Source organism: Camelus bactrianus, chromosome 24 (assembly GCF_048773025.1).
Source record: "Camelus bactrianus isolate YW-2024 breed Bactrian camel chromosome 24, ASM4877302v1, whole genome shotgun sequence".
NCBI classification, from domain to species: Eukaryota; Metazoa; Chordata; class Mammalia; order Artiodactyla; family Camelidae; genus Camelus; species Camelus bactrianus.
Window position 1 is genome coordinate 16,215,759 of NC_133562.1, and position 25,912 is coordinate 16,241,670.

General features: G+C 37.5%; 1 long non-coding RNA gene across 2 annotated transcripts in view; it reads right to left on the reverse strand.

Annotated features, from left to right (window-relative positions):
* Positions 1 to 25,912, reverse strand: part of LOC123614511 (uncharacterized) — a 104,655-nt gene that overhangs the window by 49,021 nt on the left and 29,722 nt on the right. For both annotated transcript variants that reach the window (XR_012502044.1, XR_012502045.1), the window contains exons 3-4: positions 22,373 to 22,496; positions 3,904 to 4,113 (exon numbers count right to left, since the gene is read on the reverse strand). This is a non-coding gene — a long non-coding RNA (uncharacterized LOC123614511). The remainder of the gene's footprint in view (positions 1 to 3,903; positions 4,114 to 22,372; positions 22,497 to 25,912) is intronic.

Here is a 25,912-nt window from a genome sequence, read left to right on the forward strand (position 1 = left end):
CTAGAAAAAGTAATCTTTTAATTTGCCTAATCAATCAATTATGCAACAAATAATCATTGAGCCCCGATCAGGTGTAAGGTCACACTGTAAACATATTTAAGTTAGAGAAATTCAACTCTATACATCAAACATTAAATATCATCCTAGCATATAAACCCATGGAGGGCATTTAAGGAGGTTAAACTTGGCACCTAAAATGCAAACATCTCATCTGTTCTGCAGCCAATCACCTGTTCCAAAGCTGCAGGAAAAGCTGACTGTGCTGGCATTATTGAAAGATGTTACATCTGCCTTCTGTTTTTTCATTAGTGATGTGATGACATTTAAGTCATTTATTAATATATGGTAGTATATATCTATTAATACCAAATTCCCAGTTTATCCCTCCTCCCATTCCCCTTTGGTAACCACAAGTTTGTTTTCTACGTCTGTGAATCTATTTCTGTTTTGTAAATAAGTTCATTTGCATCATTTTTCAAGATTCCACATGTAAGTGATATTATACGGTATTTGTCTTTATCTTTTCTTGCATTTTATAGTTCATCAAAAACACACGGTCAGTTTTTGAAACTTACGTAGGTAACAGAAATGACACCATGAATGATACAGCATTATAGAGTAAGTTTTATCACAGTAGTCTGTTCAGCCTTGGCTGAAATGATGAAATTAGCTGAATAGTTCCCAAATCTTACTTATTGTGTGCTTTCTAAATAAACGCTACTTTTCTTCTTCCTTCTCCAGGTCTTAAAAATAAAAATAGGACAGTCATGCTTTTCTTTAAAATAATCTACCTTTGATCCTAATAAATTAGGAAAGCCTGGGATAACATTAATTTTAAGAACATTAATACATGAAGATTTTGTTATTTTGAAATCTAATTTTAATGTTAGAAGGGCTTCTGGGGAAGAGGAGTCACAGAAACAGAAACACACATTAGATAATATTGCAAAAATATTAACCCTCTATATTCTTTTACACAGAAAATATGTCATTCGTCTCATCCTCCAACCTGGTGAATTTTAACTGCTCCTTCAACGGTCAGCCAGGTAAATACCTCTCGAGGACACTCACCTTTACCTCCTCCTCCTTACCAGGGGCTTTGCCTTACCAACATGTACCTATGGCATCCAGAACATACCTCTAGCATGATGTTTATCATTCTATCTTACAATTGCTTGTTTATAATTCTGCTTTTCATCCCAGGGTATGGTCTCCCTGAGAGTGGAGAGCATCTTATTTATTGTTCACTGTCAGTAACTAGCATATTATCTACCACAGTAGGAATGCAATAAACGGTTGCTGAATAAATCAATGAAGGAACCCGGGTACCATTTTACAGATAAAGGAACTGATGGCAAAGATATAATCCTGCAAACCTGCCTGCTATAAATCCACAATTAGAACAATAAATATATAATAATCTGCATAATTTTACAAAACTATTTTGTCCTTGGAGTGGAAGCAAAAATTCGCTTTTACTTAAACATTCAGCAACAATGATACTCAAAGTCAGAAATTAACCTACTGATCTTGACTTGATAGTTCATTTAGACTAACATGAAATTTATTCAAAGTCATTACAGTAATATGGTCTTAAAATGTTGGATTTATGCAGAAGTTCTAGCTGTTTAACTTGGATGATGTATTAGATTTCTCTGAACCTAGATTTCCTTTACCCCTGATTTCTTTCTTTAACTTGTCCCTCCCCTGAAAAAAACTGTCAGGATTAAATTTGGGCCTTAGAAGACAAAATTAAAAAAATTTTTAATCCTTAAAAACAGAAAAGGAAGTAAATAAATGCATACCCTATTGGTGGCATAACTGTATAAAGGAACTGTTCCAAACAACATTAAAAACACCGTAATTTCACTGCCTATTGAGATATAATTTTAGGATTAAAAAAAAAGTTAAAAGAAAAACATCTTAAACTCTTCCCATCAATCATATTGTTGGTAGCAGTGCTGGTAGCTGGCAGGCTGGCATTGCTATTCTGGAATAGTTATATGTGGGTTGTGGAATAAACCAATTGAGTAATTATGTGATATTCTAGTTATAGTCCTGGTGTGGTTGTAAACCTGAATTATTTATCTTACTGTGGGGAGCAAAAGTGGCGCAGATAGAAGATGTAAGGCAAAGACAAAATAAATTTTAAAATTTAAACAAAATTTTTATAACACAGACTGAAATAAAAAACCTGTACTCTTGAAACTGATTAGATGTATCAATAGAATTCATGATGAAACACTGTATACTTGTATTATATTTGTGTGTGTATGTATTTCCTCACTTTAGCACTTGAGAAAAATTGAAAACAATGAACCCAGTAGCAACGAGCACCCTTAGCACCCAGACTGTGGTCTCCGAATACATTTCCCGCTAAAAGGAAACAGAGATCCTTAGAGAAATGGCTAATTCCAGATCTTCAGTAGGCAAAGTATAAAATTAATCTGAAGCATCTTGCCATATCAGATGGTATCACAAGTAAGCTATCTACCAGCATCTACTATGGTCATGTCAATAGGACTCAGGAGTCAGCGTAAAGAGATAGAAACTAGCCAAGTATGGTCTATGTTTAGCTTCAAAAATGATAATAATTACTCTGGATAGAGAAACCAAGAGTGGTTAAATTCCTGCATTCATAAGTGTGTTTTTAAAAAAAAGAGGAAACCTAATTGGTCACCAGAGAATGACGAAGAATCAATTCATTATTTTGAACATTAGTAGATAAAAGGGAATAAACCAAGCATTCATCCCACGTATCCTATATAAACTGTACCATAGGGCAAAACCAAATAAGAGATGAAGAGAATAAATCTTTATAAAAGTGTCCCAAATTTAAAAAAAAGACCAGAAAAAAATGATAGTTTGATATTTTTGGAATGTCACCATTTCCTAAAACCCCAATTGGATGTAGGCACTAAGCATCCATGGTTATTGACATCACCAAAAGAGACACAGCCAGACACTGAGTGCCTCCGGAGTGAAGAACTCACTATCTTGCCAAGGCAATCCAACCTGCAGCTGATCAAACCTCTAGAGCTACCTTTAATTGACAGGAAATTTACAACACAGAGCAACATGTTAAACAATTCCACAAGGATACAGTCTGCACAATCCAGTCTATTGCAAAGTCCAGAGAGGCACGCTAACCCATCACAAAATATAATTTATTTAAGTCCCGATTCAAATAAATGGAAAAAGAAAAATACAAGCTATAATGTTGTCTATGAATAATTAAGTAATGGGTTAGGTCCAGAATTTCTATTTTCCTGTGTTAAAAATATATGCCCACCCAAGGAAAACGTAACTTTGGTCAGAGTAGTAATTAGCACGGTCAGTACAAACCACATCCCCAGAAAAATACAGTTTTTTCTCTTACATTGCCTATGGAATCATTTTATTAGTTATGATAATTTACGTGTTTAATCTTTTCAGTTAATATACCCAGAGGCAATGAAATTGGAGCAGCAAGAAGGCAGAAATGAATACAATATGATGCATAAATCCAGAAGTATTAAAACGCAACTCTATCCTTTGGTTTCTGAAATCAAGTAGGTCAAAATGTTTAAAGAAAACTATGGAACCTTTGTTTTCCTTTTTGATCACTGACCTTTGTTATAAAATTATAAAAATCATAAATTTGTATTTTTGGTGGGTAAATCTATTGTTCACAAAAAGGAATTCTGAACCTCAGATGAACAACTCCCACTTAAAATCAGTTTACTCCAGAGTGTCCAACAGACATTCCTTAGAAGGAATGTTCTATTTTCTTACATGTCTAGTAAATTACCTCCCTGAATATGGTTCTCTCACAAATCTTGTGGCTTCGAACTTGACAGCTATTGCAATTTCCCAATAACTTATTTAATTAAAAATAAATATTTCACTCAATGGGTGACTTACTCTGTTTTCTTTGTCGGTAATGAGAAATGTCATCAGATGTCTCTCCTTGCTTTAAGGCTGGATGCCTCCAGTCTCACCAGACAATCCTGGCAATAGGGCTTCTGGGTTTCCAATTCTGAGCCTCTGGGTATTTCAGGCAAAGGTAATTCTTTGTGATCCTGAGACATCAACCCAATTTTCACTTCTTCACTTTAAAGGTGTCCTTTGTTACTAGAGGGAAAAAAAAAATAGCCATAATTTTCCTACCAGATTCTACTTTGATGCACGAATTAAGTATATACCTCAAAAAGATGCCAAGCTCTTTTTTATTTTGTTCTGTAAGGAAATAATGATTCATAGCCACAGCCATGCACTGTCTTCACCTGATTTGAAATCATCCTTAATTTTGTTTCTTTCATGCTGGGGGCATGGCAAATTACAATCTTTGCCGGTAAATTAAGTAATTTAAACATTTCTCCTAAGGTCAGACCAGCTAACCCTTCTGAAGTCCATTGCAACAATACCTCATTTAAACAAGTAAACCACTTTTTTCACATTTCGAAGGATCCACTTAAAGCTAATACAATTTTCTTTTTCTAGGACAGATAGATGGTGGTCCTCTTTTTGATGGCAGAACTGACTAATTCTTCAGTGCGATCATTTTCTCCTTTACAGAATGTATGAAGAGCTAAAATTTCTCTTCATGAAATATAACCCATCTTTTAAACCCATTATTGCTTATTTACTAAGACTTCACCATTCCGGTGAATGTTTCATTATTTTTAAAGCTATCAATAAAGAAGAATGAAGAGATTTAACAGAGACAACTAATCAAATATTTACAAACCACATAACTTCTAAGAGTAATGATTCATCAATATCATGACAGTGTCTGGCACATACGACAGGCTCAAACAATATATTCTGAATGGACACATGAATTAATACTGTGGCAATTACTGAACTGTATAATATAATGTGTTTTATAGACAGTGCATTTAGTCAACCACATTGTGGACTCCAGGAGGGACAGAAAAGTGCTTGATTGCTAAAATACGTGGCGTGTAGCAAATAATCAATAAATATTGCAGGAACAAAAGAAGGAAGTCTCACTTAAGAAAAAATTATCCATTAATGTTACTTAGACATAATCTTATATTCAGTGCTATCTTTGACTTTATAATTAACTTTCATACGATGAAGTGCAATGATTATAACAAACCATTAGTTTTTTTATCAGAAATACACTGCGGCTGTTACATCACTTTTGTATGTTTTTTTAATTTGGTACTGATCTTTACTACCATTAGGGAGACAAGAAGCATGGTTATGATTTTACACAGAGTAGTCTGTGGAAGCTCCAGGTGGTTGTAGTTGTGTATATATTTCTGGTTTCCGAAGTGCCATCCAGCTACACAGCTTCTCCAAGACCTTCAGTACTGGCGATACCCACAACAGAGATCAGCACAGAAAAGCCCGCTCAGGGGAGCTTCTGTTACAGGTCTGGTAGTAGGCAATTAATGCACATGCGTCCATTGAGCTGAATGAATAATTATCATCACAGGTTTCCAAGGATTTGGCCGTGGAGACACTTAAGATGGAAAACTCAGCTGCAGTCTGAGATCCCTGAAAGATCTTGCAGTTGTCTTTGGGAAGACCAGCATCCTTCACCTTGCAAGGACGAGATATTTGCTACAATCTCTCCTGTAGCAGATGCTCTGCTCTGTCCATATGGAACTTGGTTCATAAGAAAAAGTACAAGTTTGGGTTTTTGGTTTTTTGTTTGCTTGCTTTTTTTTTTTTTTTTTTTTTTTTTTGGCTCTAGCTCAAGGAAAACAAATCCATAGCAGACCCTCTCTGGCTTCAGGGGTGTTGTCCGTACACTTGAACACACATAGTTTTCACAGTTGATGTTGAATAGCATGTACATATTTGCTTCATCTGACAAACTAAAAAGTGTTAGAGATGGAAGGATGGCTGAGATCCTGAATTACCAAATCCTTAAATCTCCCATCAACTTCTGTAATACCACGCTGCTAGGTTACGAAGGGGCTGTTATGTAGCTCAGAGAACATACTTACACAGTAAGTCGTTCTCACCGTGTGGTACAGAGATCCTGGGAGGTCCCAGATACTCTTTCAGGGGGTCCTTGAGATCAAAACTATTCTCATAACAATGCTAACATGTTATTTGCCTTTCACTGTGTTGACACCCTCACTGGTGAGACAGAAGCAATGGCTGGGAAAACAATTGTTGCCTTAGAACAAATCAAGGCTGTGGCAGCAAACCGTACCAGCAGTCCCTGTGCCCTTCACTTGCAGTAAAAAAAAAAAAAAAGGCCAGATTCATTTAAGAATGTCCTTGATTGTTTTTCTAGCAAATGTTCATAGTTATGACTCGCTGACGTTTGGTTACCTAAAGCCTGTCTAATCTCCCGCCCCCGGGAACTGAGTTAGGCCAGGTGTGAGCCTACGGGTTTCCTTCTTCCTCTTTCCGGGACCCAGCTGTGTTTTCTGATTCTGCTGCTCCGCGAGTGAGGAGGGATGTATGGGCCCATTCACTGCGTGCACCGTGTGGGAGATGCATCTCCAGGCAGAGAACCGGGCCCAGGTGGAGAGGGCACTGTGCTCTTCCCACAAAAATCCCGCCGCAGCACACAGGGGGCTCCTAGGGAGTTTCAGAGCTTCTCCTGGCCACAGAGGGAAGGAAGGATCCTCAGAGCCTCCCCATCACCACCATCCACAGTGGATCCTATACGGATTCCTAGGACCCATCCCATGAGATTCTAAAGGTCTGAATTAAACTCCAGAATAAGTATTTTTCAACAAGCAGCTCAGAAGATTCTGCAGCTGGCGGTCCCTGGACCACATATGAGAGGAAGGTACAGGTGAGCTTAGTGCCAAAGCCTCGGGGATTATCGAGAGTAACTGATCCATTACATCCAGAAAGAACACTTGACTCCTGATTTTATAGAGATCAAGAGGGACAAGTGCTGGGTGCCAGCAGTGCGTGATGATTGATCTGCTACACTCCGAGAGGAGGAAAAGACGGATTTGTCAGCCTGGGGCCCTAGCTGGGAGAGTGGGCCCTTGAAACAGACTCACTTGGCAAATAAAACTGATGCAAAATGAATGTTAATTACCCAGTTCCAGAAGGCCTGTCCGTCTTCACTTTTTTGCCCTATCATTTGCTCTGTTGCACTTACACAAAGTGCCCACGACAGTAATACCTGAGTGCCCTTTAGTCTCCTAAGAACTGCACAATTCATTTAACTGCCCAGTGAAACACAATCCTTGTCTCTCGTCACAAAGATGCAGAATGACAGTGCAATTGTGGTCAGAACCTAAGTTAGAAAATCATGAACACTATACTGCATCCCAGTATAATTTGTGTGACTGGTTTTTACAAAAGGTTGAGAATCACTATTACCTGGGGTAGGTCTAAATATCAGAGTACCTTATCACAATTAAGCAAATTAGCATTTTGCTCTGAAAATCAGCCTTTTGTATTAGGTTACTGTCCAAGACTTTCAGAGTCTAGCAGAAAATCCTTTCTGCTTCTAGGATTTAGCGAACACCCCCAGCCGTCACTCGACTCTGTTTATCAGAGTATTCATTCAGTCAGATGGTTTGCACCCACTGGTGTCAAGGGAAAGAAGCTATTTTCCACCTGAGCTAGAACTCTTGCCCAGTCGGAGGCCCTAAGCCCACATTTTAGCCCCACCCTCTACCCCCACCTGAGGATGCTTGGATAACTTGGTAATATTAGGGTGCTTTGTTTTTTTAATGGAGGTACTGGGGATTGAACTGAACCCAGGATCTCACGGATGCTAAGCATGCGCTCTACCACTGAGCTATACCCTCCCCCTGATAATATTAGGTTTTTAAATCAAAAAGACTGTGTGGTGAGTTTCCTTGGCGGGCAACGTCTGAAACCCACAGCTGGCCTTGTCTGTTTCCTACAGCAATACAATGGGATTCCACTGGAAATCAAACTATACAGCAAGACCAGTTAATCTGGCTACACTAAAGTCCCATCAAACCACTGAGTGGAGTCAGAACTCTTCAAACAGTGCCAAAGATAGCTTTGCGGCAGGCCACTGAATCACACAAAAGCACAATAAAAATAAAGGATGACTAACACTTTTGGGTCTCTGTCACGTACTCTGCCAAAGAGCGAAAAAATAGAAATGTTCCTCAACATGTCACATTAGGAATAGTTCAGAAATAGTTCCCACAGTGGATGGGTAAATATTACTTCAGAAGCTGGGGACTGCTGCTCCCACAAAGAGGTACCTGAAAATCTTATTGTTTCCAAGTCTCTAAGATTCAGTCATCTAACATGCTGTGTCTCTTGAGAACAAACCCAAGCATTAAGCTTGAGGAATTTAAATTATTAGAACAAAAAGCATTTTTCAATGGATTTGCTAGTGCCGAATTGGATTTTTAAAAATAAATGGAAAACGTTGATGTTTGTCTGTTGCACTTGCTTCTTTCTTTTTGAAGAATGTCTGTAGCAAAAACAAATAACAACAAAACAGAATATGAATGTCCTTTGCAGGTGGACTCCTAGAATTACTCAAAATCGCTCTGAAGTTGTCTTGTGTTAGCATTCTTCAAGCCAGAGCACTCAAGAGTAATGAGTCTCTTTATATCTATTACCTAATCAATAAGAAATAAAACTTCCAGCACTAACAAATTGCCATTTCAGCAGAAAGAGATTTATTTTGCTTGGATTGTATTTCCTCATTAGTAAAGTAAATGCAAGAAAATCTGATTTATCTGGATTTTTTTCCCCACTGAACAAAAAGTAATTTGGTGAACCTAGAGTTTTATTTTTCATTGCACTGTGTTTTTTAATTAAAACTGGCCAGTGGAACCTCTCTAGCCCCAAATCACTGTATGTATTAAATTTCAAGGAATCCTAAAGCAACTAGAATTTCATTTTTAGCAAACTGCAAGGCATTAAAATCAATAAATGGGCTGATGATGCAATTAATATGCTAGAGGCCTTTAATGGAAAAAAGGAAGATTTAGTATTGAGAACCATTGCTTCTCTCAGCTAAAGAAATTTCTAAGCCTGTGTTTTACTAAGTAAACTATGTAATCAGGACGATTGAACAGTAGCTGTGTTTTCATTATAGTTAACGTTAATTAGTCGGTTTATTTTGGGGGTGATTATCATTAACTAAGAGACTTGGATGCTGTTCTCTGTCCAGCTTCTGTATATAATTCATAACCAAGAATACACTCCCAGGAAGGCTTTTAATTCACCATGTTGCTCAGTAGCTAACACAAGACAAGTTTATTCCGGGTTCTGCCAGAGATCAGATACTCCTGTACTCACCCTCATCAACTACTATATTGTTCTTCCATAAAAACGGCAAGAATAGAGGCACTTAAAAATATTTTGACATTTATTTTGTGCTCTAAAAATATTCAGTTGCTTTAATGATTACAAACCAAGCGTAACAGGCTTAAAGCAAAGTGAGACACTGCAAAGCTGGTGGGGGATGTGAAGACGACTTCAACTACCCCCCCCACCCCCCCCCCCCACCCCGGCCCAGGGCCCTGCACAGAGAGCAGACTGAAACACAGCCCCAGTCTTCCTGAGAAGGAGATCTATCCCCCCCCGCCCCCCCCCCCCCCCCCCCCCCCCCCCGCTCAGGAAGTTTGGCCTCAGGGCAGGCTCTGGTCTAGCACACTTCCAGAAGCTTACGGAGGTGCTCCCAGGGAATGCAGGCCTGTGGACACCATCTGTGTGTTCTGCTTAATGCGTGGCACCTGCCTGGCTCACCAGCACCTCCTAGAAAGGAGCTTATATCCTTGTCTAGCACCCTGATTTCTGCAGCTGCTGTCAGGGGACACCTCTATGTCACTTACTCTGAAGGCCAGTGGGGCTTCTGCTCGTCGGTCCCACAAGACTGTAACCAATGAAGAAAAAGTTCTTAAATACCTACCACCCCCAAGGCACAGCAGTGGGCAACAGACCCAGGCACTCAGTCTCCCCATGAAAGAGGCCAGTTGGCTTATCACCATATCATAGCCTGAGGGGTAGGCTTCCAATGAAACACACATCTAAGTGCTGACTATAAGCCTTTCCAGAGACCTTGGAAGGGGGGTGCTGTCTCTTCTCCTGCACCCAGAAAGCCAGTATCTTTTGGAACGGAGCTCCCACGTGTGTCTGGTGCCCCATTTTTTGTGTCTAGCACCACGGTTTTTGTGACTGCTGCACAGAGGATGCTCCTCGATCTCCTGGTTCTAGAGGCCATGGGCTTGGGTCCTACAGGACTGTAACAATCAGAGAGACAGTCTTGCCAGGATACCACCCCCAGGACACTGCAGACAGCAGATTGAAACACACCACCAGTCTTTCTGTGAAAGAGACCTATTTATTTGTCCTGAAGCTTCAGCCTGAGATGCAGGCTTCAGGTTTGCTAGTCATCTACAGGCTACAGAGATGCTCTCAGGGAATGTAGGTCAGGGGATGCCATCTTTGCACCCTCCCTCTGCGTCTCTTCTGCTTGCCACCACCTTTCAAAAAGGCTGATGCATTCATATGGAGACTTGATTTTTGCTGCTGCCCCGTAGGGAATACCTCCAGATCAGCAAGGCTGGAGGCCAGGAGGATTTCCAATTGGTGTCCCACAAACTGTATATATTTGCATAACTTAAAAGCTGCTGCCTGAGGGTCTGGCTTCCAATCAGCCTGAAACTAGGTGCTGACTGAGATTCTTCCCCTTGAAACACTAACAGGTCTTGGCATACCCTCAACAAGTGGAGCTACTAAAGGCAAATCAGACAATAAATGACAGAGAGGGTGCGGAGAAAGGGAGCCCTTCCACACTGCTGGTGGGAATGCAGTTTGGTGTGGTCATTACCGAAAACAGTATGGAGAGTCTCTAAAAAGCTAAAATTAGACTTACCCTATACTCCAGCAATCCCACTCTTGGGCATATATCTGGATGAAACTCTAATTCAAAAAAATGCACCCTAATGTTCACAGCAGCACTATTTACAATAGCCAAGACATGGAAGGATAAAGAAGTTGTGGTATATATATATATATGTGTGTGTGTGTGTGTGTGTGTGTACACTGGAATACTACTCAGCCATAAAAAATAATAAAATAATACCACTTGCAGCAACATGGATGGACCTACAGATTGTCATACGAAGTGAAGTAAGCCAGAAAGAGAAAGAAAAATACCACATGATATCACTTACTTGTGGACTCTAAAAAAGAGAGAGAGAGACAAATGAACTTATTTACAAAATAGAGGCAGATTCACAGACATAGAAAACAAACTTATGGTTACCAGGCGGGAAAGGGGGTGGGGAGGAATAAATTGGGAACTTAGGATTTGTAGATACTAACTACTATATATAAAATAGATAAACAACAAGCTCCTACTGTATAGCACAGGGAACTATATTCAATACCTTATAATGGCCTATAGTAAAAAATATGAAAAGTAATATATATATATATACACACACACATAAATGAATCACTGTGTTACACACCAGAAATTTACACATTATAAATTGACTATACTTTAATAAATAAATCAGGCTGCTTGGACAATCATCAAGTTCAAGAGACAGCCAAGAGCTAGGGCAAGGTTGAATAAGGTTCAACTCCTACATGAGGTCACTTCTTCAAGACTGAGAAAGGTAACTGTTTTGCCTAATACCTGGCAACAAATACAGAGAATCAAGCAAAATTATGGACAGAGGAATATGTCCCAAACAAAAGAAGAAGATAAAACTCAGAAAAAGAAAAAAGGAGACAAATAATTACCTGATAAAAAAAAACGTTCCTGAACATTCTCCAGGATAGATCATATATCAAAACAAGTCTTAATATATTTTTAAAAACTGAAATCATATCAAGCATCTTCTCCAACCACAATGGTATGACACCAGAAGAAAACTGGAAAAAATCACAAATATGTGGAAATTAAACAACAGGTACTGAACAACCAATGGGTCAATAAAGAAATAAAAAATACCTGAGACAAATGGAAACACGACATACCAACATCTATGGGGTGCATCAAAAACAGCTCTAAGAAGGAAGTTCATAGTGACACAAGCCTACCTCAAGAAACAAGAAAAATCTCAAATAACCAATCTAACCTTACTCCTCAAGGAACTAGGAAAATAAGAACAAACAAAACTGAAAGTTAGTATAAGGAAGGAAAAACGAAATCAGTGTGGAATTAAGTGAAATGGAGACTAAAAAGACAATAGAAAAGATCAATAAAACTTAGAGGTGGTTCTCTGAAAAGATAAACCAAACTGATAATCCTTTATCTAGACTCACCAAAAACAACAACAACAACAACAACAAAAAAGAAAGAAAGAAAGAAAGAAAAAAGAAATAGAGAAAGAGAGAGTCAAATAAAATCAAAAATGAAAGAGGAGACATTACAATTGATACCACAGAAATATAAAGGATCATATGAGGCACTGTGGATAATTATATGCCAACAAATTGGATAACCTATAAGAAACGGATACAATCTTCCAAGACTGAACCATGAAGAAATAGAAATTATGAATAAACCAATTACTAGTAAGGATATTGAATCAGTATTCAAAAACCTCCCCAAAAAACAGAAGTCCAGGACCAGATGACCTCCCTGGTGAAGCCAAACATTTAAAAGAATTAATAACCATCTTTCTCAAACTCTTGCAAAACACTGAAGAGGAGGGAATGCTTCCAAATTCATTTTACAAGGCCAGGATTACCCTGATACCCAAACTGGACAAGGACATCACACAAAAAAAGAATATTACATGCCAATATGGATGATAACATAGATGCAAAATCCTCAACAAAACATTAGCAAACCCAATTCAACAATACATTAAAAAATTATACACCATGACTCAGTGGAATTTACTCCAGGGGCCCATTGATGGTTCAACATGAGCAAATCAATCAATGTGATCCAGAACATTAACAAAATGAAGGACAATTATGATCATCTCAACAGATGCAGAAAAAAGCATTTGACAAAATTCCACATCCATTTAAGATAAAAACACTCAACAAAGTGAATAAAGCTAGACTATACTATACACAAAAACCAACTCAAAATGGATTAAAGACTTGAATGTAAGGTGAAACCATAAAACTCCTACAAGAAAACACAGGTGGTCAGATTTTTTACATCAGTCTTGGCAATGAATTTTTGGATTTGACTCCAAAGATATGCAAAACAAAATCAAAAATAAACAAATGGGGCTACACCAAACTAAAAGCTTCTGTACAGCAAAGGAAACATTAACAAAATGAAAGGACAGGGAGAAATAAATGGAGAAAATATTTGCAAATCATATATACAATATGGGGTTAATATCCAAAATACATAAAGAACTCATGCAACTCAATAGCAAAAAAAAAAGAAAGATTAAAAAATGGGCAGAGGAGAGGGGAAGGAATAGCTCAGTGGTAGAGTGTATGCTTAACATGCACAAAGTCCTGGGTTCAACCCCCAGTACCTCCAGTTAAATAAATAAATAAAATAAACAAAAACTTAATTACCTCCACCCACAAAAAGACTAATTAAATGAATAAATAAATAAATTAAATTAAAAAAAAATTTTAAGTATGCAGGGGACCTGAACAAACATTTTTCCAAAGAAGACATACAAATGGCCAACAGGAACATGAAAAGATGCTCAACATCACTAATCAAGGAGATGCAAATCAAAACCACAATAAGATACCACCTCATATCAGTTATAATGACTATTATTTTTAAAATGTTGTTGAGGATGTGGAGAAAAGGAACTCTTGTGCACTGTTGGTGAATGGATACAGAAGAGTATGACTGAAATATTATGCTCTACACCAGAAATTGACACAACACTGTGAACTGACTATACTTCAATAAAAAATTTTTTTAAATAAGATATATATGTGTATATATATATATATATATATATGGCTGTGTATATGTGTGTGTGTGTGTGTGTGTGTGTGTGTGTGTGTGTGTAACGGAATACTACTCAGCCATAAAAAAGAATGGAGCCTTGCCATTTGCAACAACATGGATGCAATTTGAAGGCATTATACCAACTAAACTATGTCAAAGAAGAACAAATATTGTGTGATTTCATTGATATGTGGAATCTAAAACAGCAAAACAAACAAATCAAAACTAGAAAAAACAAAAACCAAGTTCATGGATAGAAAAAAAAAAAACTAGTGGTTGCCAGGGATGGGAGGGTTAGATGAAATGGTGGAAAGGGGTCAAAAGGTACAAATTTCTGGTGATAAAAAATAAATAAGCAACAGGGATGTAATGTACAACATGGTGACTATAATTTATAATACTGTGTTGAATACTTGAAGGTTGCTAAGAGATTAAATCTTAATAGTTCTCCTCAAAAAACAAATTAAAATTAAAAAATAGAAGCATTATTCTGAGAAGACACTCCTAGGCTATACGAGACTTTGCAAAAGGGTCTATGGTGGAAAACAGTTAAAACCTGCCTTGGTATAGAGGGAACCAATATCTAGACTCTGCTAAGAACTCTGTGGTGGTGGAGACCAAAATAAAGAAGCCATAATATGAGTAACTGGGAAACAGCCCTTAAAGATAAGAACAGATATACCAAGTGATTGTAAAAATCTTGAGACAGATCTGAAAGGCAAGACCAAGAGGACAGAGCCTAAAATATTGTCAGAATTCTTGGGTGGGTTTTAGGTGGTACTCCTTATAAACAGCAACTCCATTTTTCCAGGGGTGAAGCCAAAAAATTAGAATCTTTGGACTGTCCCTTCTTTCCACATCATGCAATCTATTATCAGATCCTGGCTGTCCTATCTTCAAAATACGTCTAGATCCTGGTCATCTCACCCATCTCATATCCACCGTTGCTACCTGGATCTACGCCACCATCCTTTCTCACTCAGATAATTAAATAGACACTTAACTGCTCTTGTTATTTCAGGCAACACCTGAAGCATTCATACAGTTTCAGAAGCACATGGCAGAGGCACAGGACTAAAAATACCTCTTGCAAAAGTCTGAAGTCCTCTTGTAACACATCCTTTGGGTTCAAAGTAGAAATGGCAAGTAATGGGTTCTGAACATGATGCATAAAAAATATATATACCTTGAAATAAACCTCTGCCTGGGGCTGCCAGCATTGTAAAAGTTTTCAATTGCAGTAAGTCACCATGTCTCAAATGCCACTCATGATGAGAGAAGACAATATGAAAAGGTAAATTTTCGTTCCCCAGATACGATGAATCTCTCATGCAGGAAGAGTTCTTCCAGGTGCTGCTGTTGTTTTTTTTTTTTTTTTTTTTTGCTAGACATCATCTTCCAGACAACTGGCTTAAGACTGACTGGGATTCTGGAGAAACAGAAATCAAGTTTCCCCTGTCTAACTTTCTTTCCTTCAGTTACCACTTCTCTCTACTTTGCCAACGTTAAGTAATGGGCTCTGGCAACATACATGTGCCCGGGACTACTTCATTAGGCATTGGCAACGTGTGTTTCAGTTTGAAATGTCATGAGTGAGAGTCACTGGTGTGATAATTACGTGAGAGCTGTGAAGTCTTTACCAGTGAGGCACATCAGAGCCCAGAAGGACCTGTACCCATTCCAGTGAACTTCAGCCCCAGGTGCAGCAACCGAAGTGCTCTGGACCTAATTTGGGATGGGAATATAAGAGAGAGTGAGGTTTCAGTCTTGAATACAGAGTGGCCTTGGAATCTTTAAAAATCACACACTTTTTAGGCATATTTCTGAATTTTCTGATACAAAATATTCACCCGACAGCCTTCCGGGGGCACTCCATAAAGATGTGATGTGCCGGAGGTAGCCTCGGGAAGGTGGGGGCAGGGCTTCCCAGTGGGATGCTGATCACCTTTCCAAAGGAGGACAGACATGCCTCTGGGTAACCAAGGACTTAATGATGAAGTCCAATTGGTTAAGAAATGAAAAAGCTAAGCAGTGTTAGTACAGAACTGTTGTGGTTTCATAACAAAGGACTACTGCTAAATAGTGCTCATCTCTTGTCTTATTCCCTAGCCCTTCCCACAAAATTGTAATAAATTCTCTGACAGTGAGTTTGAGAAAAGGACTCGGTATTCAGTCCACTTCCTTTCTTCCCCTTCCACGTGGCAGCACAGAATGGAGTCTCCCTATAAACCATAAATTTTCCCAGAGCAGTATTGTCAGTGACGAGGTGGGTAAGGAAAGCTGGAAGGCATGTTTTTGCTTTATCAGTAATTGAAGGGCTATTTGATTCCCACTTGCTAGACTCATTTTTCATTTGGTTCAAAACTCAGGTAGAAAAAGGTAGCTGTTAGCTGTTCTGTACTGGACCCTCTCAAACACTGTACATTAGCTGTTTGATAAATAGTTCCTTGCAAGAAAGAAAGTAATATGCATCCAAGAAATGTTGGCACGAATAAAGAGCTGTGATGGCTGAGAGTGAAAGAGATTCTCCTGGTCACTTAGTAGACAGAAAATGTTATTGAAGGAGTAAAACATGAGGTAGTCCTTGAAGAGAGGAAGAATTTACACATGAGGAACTGGGGGAAAAAAACGAAAACAAAAACATACAAGCAGTAGGAACCAAGCACTTGAACAAAAGCTTGAAGACATGAGCTGATGGGGCATACCTAAATATGGAGCAGAAACCAGTTAAGTTTGATTAACACACAGCAGGCTCTTGAAAACCAGCTCAGCCTAAGGACACTGAACTTTGAAATCAAGAACCACTAAGGACACATCCACTGTCCCAAATGCAGGCAGAATTTATCTCTGGGTATCTGTGAAATGTTAAAGGAAATCCTTATGAGAATGTATTTCCTGGACATGCATAGTGAAGCTGGAATAATATAAATAAAAATAACATGGCTCCTGTTTAAAGATATTGAAATTCATAAAACTCTCTGTTATTTTAACATAGTATGACCAATTTCCCACAACTGAATATTATGCAGTCATTAAGATGACGCTTTTGAAAAGTACTTCATGACAGAAGAAAATGCTGAAGACATGTTAAATATTACAAGGAGGATTAAAATATTATTAGAGTAGAATCTCAATTTTTGAAAGAAAAAGAGAAAAAAGAAAGTACACGTATATGTGTATATAAGTGCAAAAAATTGAATGTGGAAAAATATAAGATGCATTATTTCTGGGGTTAAACTTACAATAGATTTCTTCTGTTGTTTTCAAATTCCCCACAAATTCATAACGCTGTAACAGCTTGTGTAACACTCTTCAAGGCGCAAAGTACTACTAGTTTAAGAACCATTTCTATATCTGATTTTGGATGCCAAATTGATGCCATTCTTACTACTATATATTTCTAGCAACTCCTGTAGGCATTTACTAGTGATAATAGAAGAATTATGGCTTATATGTATTTATATAGTGCTTTATAATTGATACACATTTTCAGATGGCACACAATGACTCCTAGGCCACTGAATGTGTTTGGTTCCATGCCAGTAACCAGCCACGTGCTTGAAGAAATTGTATTCCAGAGAAAAATTCATGTCTCATTCAAAGCCTTCCTCTTATATAGCTGTGAAACTTGGGCTTCCCCAGATGTCATGGCTCAGTGGATTTTATCAGTGTTAAGAATCCTGTTAAAATCAAATTATTGCTAAGTCCTTGAAAGTAACATTAAGGGATATGGGGCAAAGAGCAAGGCTTTGGGGATAGAAACATCGAGACTGAATATGAACCTAGACATTTCATATTCTAGGTTCATAGAATATGAAATGTTAGAACATTTCATATTGGGCAACTTCTCTGAGCTTTAGTTTTCTCATCCATAAAAATATGGAGAATAATTCCTATTTTATAGGATTTGTGTGTAGACTGAATTAAGTGTTATAAGCAAAATATTTAGCACAACTTAGGAGCTCAAACAAACCATTTCTATTCCCTTATTCTGCTGAGAGTAGAGGCTGATTTAGAAAACCTGTAACTGACAGTTCAGTGGTTAAAAGAAACATCCCAAATCTGTAAACTGGACCATTAAAACAACAAGGCAATGATACAAACACAATCTATTTTATTGAAGGAGCCAAACTGGTTATAACCTTTGGAATTCCCACATGCATATTTTTAACCAATATTGATAAGCAATCATACAAAATGTATTGTGTCGTTTTAGGGTACTAATTAGTCTTTCTATCTCTAATTAAGGGGAAAAGATTTTATTTATGCCCAGACACCCTACTGCTTCCGGGTGATTAAATCATGCCAAACACTGAACTGAAAAATGTAAAATTCAAATATTCAGATGGTTGCCAATATCCTTAGTAGTCTTGAGTGTTAATTAAACACCTGGAGGCTTGATAGGATTTCTGTTTCCTTTTTTCCTATTTGGTCTGAAATTTTGGTCCTTATATCAATAAACTTGAGTTTAACTATGATCCATTTTGATTAACAGTGTTCTAACATGCCATTTTCTGCCTTGAAAGAAAATTCAACACCATTGATTTTTGAAAACTAGTTATTATTATGGATAGAAGATTGATAGATGTAGTTTTACCTTTAGCACTTTGACTATGTCACCCGGCTTCCTTCTGACCTCTCTTGTTTCTGATGAGAAAACAGCCACTGAACTTAAGAGAGATTCTTTATACAAGATGACTTGCTTTTCTCTTACTTCTTTCAAGCTTTTCACTGTATCCTGGGCTTTTAACACTTTGACTTCACTCTCCCATGGGAGAGCACCCAGAGAAGAGCATTCCCATGAGATGGGGACAGAGTCAGAAGAACAGGTTGTGGCTAAGATACCAGACTCTCACTATTCACACAGTGATGCAGGAGGTTTCCGTGAGTGACTGTTTCCTCCTTTGCTAGATGTCCTTGGGAGAACCTCCAGAGACGTCAAATGATTGGTTTCTTTAATACCTGTACTGAGTGAAATGATTGTTTTAGGGGGAGGTGGGGTCTGCCAAGCTCATCATTCTGCCCTTCTGGAAACCCCACCTTCCATGCTATGGCCTCTTCCTTGTGAAGGAAGAACAGACTGCAAGCTGTAGTGTATCGTGTGACATATCCCGTCATTAATTTTGCATTGACTTTTTCCATGCCATTGACGTGTGATTTCATTAGGTCTTGCTTTATTTTGGTTCATGTTAATAGCCCCCATTCCTGAATTTTTCTTCTCTATGAGTTATATCTAGAACCTATCACTGGCAAGAATTCTCGCTTTCTTCCACCAAGACTGTAATTGCTATGCCTCCCTCACTGGCTTCCGCCCACCTAAGAGAGCTGCGAGTCCTGCTCAGTTACACTTCCGGTCTGCAAAACTCAGCTTCGCTGTACAGAAACAGTGTGGTCTTTGCAAATCTATTAGCCTCTCTAAAAATAAATTTCTTCACCTGCAAAGTGGAGTTGATATTATTGATAACTACAAGGATTACTGTGAGGATGAAATGAGGTGAAGCGTTTAGATCACGTCTTGCACACAGAAAGTGTCAGTTAAGTATAAGCCCTTAGTCAATCAGATTTGGATACTGAGATGGACAAGAACATGATACATTATCATGGGGGGGATATTTCCTATAAAAATAAATGATTTAATCATAGAAGCACATGTGCTTAAAACATACCCATCTCTACACACAATTATATATGATGAGAAAAAGGTAAAACTAAAAATCAACGACTGAAATAGTCATGACAGTAGACTGAACGGGTTTTAGACTTCTTACACAAAATGTGGCTGTTTGTTCATCTTCTTTCACCTTGAAATATCTTGAGTTTATAAACAAGTCTGTCCTCCATCGGTTACCAGCCTATTCTCAACTGGTTAATGAAACAATCTTACCCGTTCTCAGCATATATCAGAAGAAGAAATTACTTCTTGATTTCTTCAAGAAAGGTTTTATCTAGCCTTCTCAGGTCTGAGCCCCTACCATGCCCTCTGTCTTGCCATCTCCCTGACGTGAGCACACAATTTATGTGTTGAATCAACTGGGCACATGAAGTACTTGTACAAGTGCCTAAAGAATGTACTTATACAATCTGGGTAATCACTTCAAATAAATGTTAGGTTCACGTTTCTCTTTATATACTTGCAGTTCTAACACTTACAGTACAAACACCAGCATACATCTCTCGGCTGGGAATCCATTAGGGTTGCTGTAAAACCTTGGTGCCTCTCTCTCACAATAGAAAGGAATAACATATAACGTTTACCAACTTCTTACAAAAAGAATCTGTGTCTAGAAATTATGCTTCCTTGTTCTTCTAATGTTTTTATGAAAGAATGGAGAAGAATATGACTGAGGGTCTGAGATGTCTCAATGAATTTCATCGTTTAAATTTTATCCCAAATTTTGAACCAACCATGTAAGAAGAAAAGCCAGGTGAGAAAATAAAAAGTGTTTCTTTTAGTTTTGATAGAACTGATGTGGAGAATGTGACTTATGTCTGTAGCCAAGACTGATACAAGACACATTTGAGCTCCTCAAATACTAAATCTGAGTGTTGGGCCAACGTTGGTGTGGCCCTGGAAAACTGAAGGCTTCCTCATTGAGGGACCTACTCAGTAAACCTCAGGGAGGGGTAGACCAGGAATAAGGCCTGGCCTAGGAAGTGCAACGGGGCCTGATCCTCTCCCACCTTCAAAAACTAACCCAGATTCCTGCAAGTGAGACATCTATGTCCAGATCAATTGAATTCACCCTGGCGACCAACACAGTGACTGATTCCTGACCTAGGCTTCCATGTCATGGCCACCTACATCCCTCACAATCAAAGACCTTTTCCTTACCTTATTCACCTCCTTTCTTTTTGCTAGAACTCTGTTTCTTTATTGAAGATCTTAGCCTTTTCCAAAATGAAACTTATATACCATATTTAAACATATAAAGATAGTAAACATTTTTATAGACACTTTTATATGCATTTTCTATATAGGAATACAGTTAATCCACAAGAAAAAAAAAAGCATAGGCAATGGGTACTAGTATTATCCCCATTTTACAGATGAGGAAACTGAGGTAGAGAATGGATAAAGAACTTGCACTAGGTTACACAGCTAGAAAGTATGGGGCTCAGATCAAACCGTAAGCTTAGAGTTTTCTTAATCATCACCCTCTACCACCTCTCCAGAGAGAGACAGACAGACAGAAACAGATAGCTAACAGATGTCAGATATAAAAATATCAATTTATTAAAAAAAAAATTTCTTCAGAGCATCAAATCACAGTACATATTTTTTTTTGTCATTTAACTTATTGTAGCCAAATCATTGCATGGATAAGGATTCTGAAATAAATTGTGAAATACATAGACAGAGACAGTTAAAATGGTAGGGAAGGGGGTACCTATTACTTTATTGCCGCAGAAGTGGATTTTTTCCAGGAAAAGGCACTCATATATTTTCTTTGATTTCATTTTCTGACTTAACAGAGTAATTCTAATTTTTACGTTACTACAGAACAAAACCATGATTGACATTTTATAATTTCCATAACTGTTTTCATGTAGGTTTAGCAGTAATCAATTTTTTTAAAATTTCTAGCCACAGAAAGGAAGAGTTTGGAAGGCCTAGAAGAAGTCTGTGTTGCTAAGTGTCTCTTCTGTTTATATATTCCCTCCCTTTCTATGCTTTTCCTTATAAACCTGTAACATCTCGGCACTTATGTATATATTTTAATAGCATAGTAAGAGAAAAGCTTAACCTTATTTACACAGTACTCTTCATCAGCTCTTTTCCATCTAGAAGTATAACGCACTTCAGCAGAAAAATACGTGTGTGCAGTAAATTTCTTGACTACTCAGTGTAAAAAGTGTTTAAAAATGTTATATTTTTAATTAAATCCTTTGACTTCATTCTGTGAGTTTTTTATGCCAATCATCAGTAATCTTCAAAAAAAAGTTACACTTACTTTCCCAACTTTGATGTTTTTTAAGGAGATTAGGCTGGCTTCTATCGCTTCCTTTTGAATGAATCTTGCAGGATGCAATCATAAACAGCTTTGAGAAGCTGGTATCACTTCAGACCATTCATTAGGAACTAATAATAAACTTAGATATTAGATTTTTTTTTTTTTGGAAAGTTACTAAAGCTAATTACTCTAATTTGAGTCTTAGGAGTTTTTGAATTGTGTGTTGTAAAAATTGATGAATTTAATTGCCTTCTAAAACTCCCACAGGCAGTACATATCTTTTATGAAAAATAAATAAAACCCAGAGAACTAATAATTTACCATCTCTCTGTTTAGGAAAATATGAGACTGAAGAGTGTTTTCTCTCCAGTGTATGAAAATTCTGAACAAGAATATCCTGTTACTAGGAAGTGGTGAGTTTTGTTAATTAGATCACACCAACCCCAGTAATTCAGGTTTTCCCCACATGCTGACAACAACTTAGGTCTTTCTTGACAAAAGCAGAGATAGTATACTTGTGACTAAATAAAAGTACCCTTGAGAAATGGTTATGTCTTCTTAGTCACTAAATACAAAATTCAGTACTTACCTATCTGCTCTGGGGTCAAAAAGGAAATAAACATTCTGAAGCCACACAGGTTTCAGATAAATGAAGACAGATACAAGACGGCAAGTCGCTGCGGCCATTTGTGAAAAAGGTGTCCCTACGCAAGCTGTAAACAAACAGAAATTCATTACTAGATAGCTTGAAAAAGACAAATTACCTAGAATTTATGGGAGAGTAATTTCTTTCCTTGAAGTCATGATAATGAATCTCCATTATCCAACATTTTTAGTTTACCCTCGGTCCTCAGAAATTGGAACAATGATTATAGGCACCAGTGAAAAATAGTTCCCATCTTCTTTCTTTGATTCTCTTAGGTACTAGGAAATGGGATTCTCTTTGTGTTCCCCTTTGCTGAGTATAGGATTTTAGAGACATTATTTCCAAAAGTCATTCCCTAATCTATCATTATTAAGTTCTGGAGTAAGAAATTAAAAAGATAGGCAGTTTTCAACTTAAAAGCACATTATGGCTCCAAACATTATCCTTTGATTTTGCTTTATTTAAAATTTTAAATGTATTTTCTTATAGAAATCACATTATAAATGTCACCCACTTCTCAATTAAAACCATAAAAGCTTACTCCATAAGATAGCCAAACAATAAACATACAGATTTATAGTATCAATAATATAGGTTAAGTTCATCATCTTATATTACATTCTTTTTTTTTTTTTTAACTTACTAGCACAGCCCAGAACTTCTTTCAAATAAATACCCATAAGAAACTCTCACAAGGGAAGGCATATATGCTGGCATTGTTTGTAATACCAAAAACTTGGAAACCACACAAATGTCTATCAATAGGTGAGTGGAAGTAGATACAGTTCCACGGTAGTGAAAGGAACTAGATATATACATAGTTATAAATTGGAATATTTATACAATGGAATATTGTACAAACTTTAAAGTAAATGAAATAAATCTACATGTATCACCATTGATAAATCTTAAGATGTATTGTTGAGAGGAAAAAAGCAGGTTGCATAATAATACATGTAGTATAAATAATATGAAACATGTAATTGAGATAACGTTTGGAACCACCTGAAATGGTATATATTTTGATCGATATGTATATATGTAGTAAAGGGATACAAGCACGACGTTAAGAATGCACACTCACTTGGGGATGGGTAAACTCTAGAGAGGATAGGAGGCTAGTAAGTTTTAGACTGGAGGAGATAGAGTTCCAAAGATACATGCAATATTCTCTTTTTAAAATTTCACCTTTCAGGCAGTCCATGAGGTCAAAATTATTCTCCTAATAATTCTGAAATGTTAGTCTTTTTCATCGTGTTAACATTTGCACAGATGGTACATAAACAATGGTGAGTAAAGCCGCTGGCACCTTAGCGTGATTCAAGGCAGTGGCACCAAACTGCACCTGTAATCACAGGTCTGCGTTCACCATAAAAGTCCCAAATTTACTACAAAATGCCATTTAAGAAGACAAAATTTCATCTTATTACATCTCAAATCTTGAGTAGATGTACTTTTCATATTACATGTGATAAAATGGAAAGTTCACAGAAAGGACTTCTGCATTCCAGAGACTGATGGCTGTCTTGAAGAAAAGCGAGTGACAAATTGAACTGAGCTTTTTATGGAACACCACCTTTACTGGTAAGAACCATCAGCAGATACACTATAGTTACTCAGACTAGAGCATTTGGCAGACTTTTTTTTTTTTTTTTGGAGCATCAGTAAAGGTGAGCCTCTTATTTTGAGAAAAGCAGCAGATCATATTTGTTATCAATAATAAAATTTTGCTTTCAAGAGAAAATTCAACTTTTGGAAAACGTATCTGCTACCATAAAGCTTTTCAGCTTTTCAATCCTTAACACATTTTCCAGGATACGTAGTGATGATATAACAAATGTGATTTTTAAAGTAGTATAATAAATTATGTCAAAATTTAGAAGATCCATAAAACTCCAATGACCAGTACATGATATTATAAAATCTTGCGTGGACAAAACTTCCACACAAGATACAAAACTGACCAACGGATTTTAATGTATAACAGATTAAGGAAACTTCCTCCACATTATGTCAGATAACACATTGCAACTAACCTCTAAGAAACTACCAATACTTTTAGTGTAATATTACTACCATCTGAAAGGTTATGAAAACACTCCTTTCTTTTCCAAACATTTACAATATACTAAAAACAAAACAACAGATAGCAACAGATGGAATACAAACAGGAGAATCAGGCTGCATTCTATTAAGCCAAACATTAAAGTGATTAGCAAACATAAAACAACGCCTTTTTTCTAATTTTTTTTTCTTGTTTTGGAAACTACAAAAAGTTTTAAATAAGAAAAGGAGGAAAAGAAAAGAAAAAAAGCATCCATGATTCCATTGCCCATGTATAATCACAGCAAACAGCTCAAGACATTTGACTTCAGACACTAGGCTTTTAGCTTTGACCCTCATGAATATGTGTCTTCCTTCCTCCCTAAAGGTATCTCAAGTACCTGCTATTGGCTGATAGGGGAGGAGGCAAGCGATGGTCTTCTTCAAGCAAGAACACACAAAGACACACACATATACACATACACATTATAACCGCAGGTCATCGTGAAAGATGCTAACCATACAGAGTTCGTGGAAGCATCAAGCGTTGAGTATTGCAAACCCCAATTTCACTCCCTTCTCCTCGAGTATTTAAATGAGTTTAAATTTTATAAATCTGTCCCATATTCTTGCTATGTGTTCTCTCAACTGGTACAAGGTGCCCATGGAGTATTCCATAGGGAACCTCTTTTGTATTTTCACATATTATGGGATTTTTTTCCATTTCTATAGAGCCTTGATCCTTTTGCTTTCCCTACATACACACACACACACACACACACACACACACACACACACACACACTTTCCTTGTAGTTGTGGAAATCTTCACTAACTTCTTCTTTCAACCCCTACCTCCTCTTCCAGTGACTGAGTTGGGAGAAGTGCCATTTTCCTTTGTTCTCTGTATCCAAAAAGGGAAGGAAGGAAGGAAAGGATGGAGGGAGGCAGCTGGAAGGGAAAGAAAGTCAAAATAAAAAAAAAGAAAAGAAGTGCTTTCTTGAATTCTGATGGGGGAGGGGCAAGAAGAGGCATCAATCCTTCCACACACTTTGTTGAGTGGAATACTTTGCCACTTAGCAGAGGATAGTGGCAAATTTCCCCCCATTAGCTACTGGGTAAGGAGGAACTAGAAACTCTAAGTAGGCACTGCAGACTGTGCTCCATGCAGTGTGAATCCAGCAGAAAGTTACCCTCCCCAAGTATTTCTGGCCTTTCATTGTATCTAAGATCCTAGGAGAGGGAAGATAAGATCAAAGGGTACAACCTTCCAACTATAAATTAAGTCATAGGGATGTAGTGGTGTGGATAGCCAATAATACTACATCACATACTATTTTGTTGCATCGTATATTGGAAGTTACTAAGAGAGTACACCTTAAAAAGTCCTTATCACAAGAAAAAAAAATTAGAACTATATATGGTGACGTATGTTAACAAG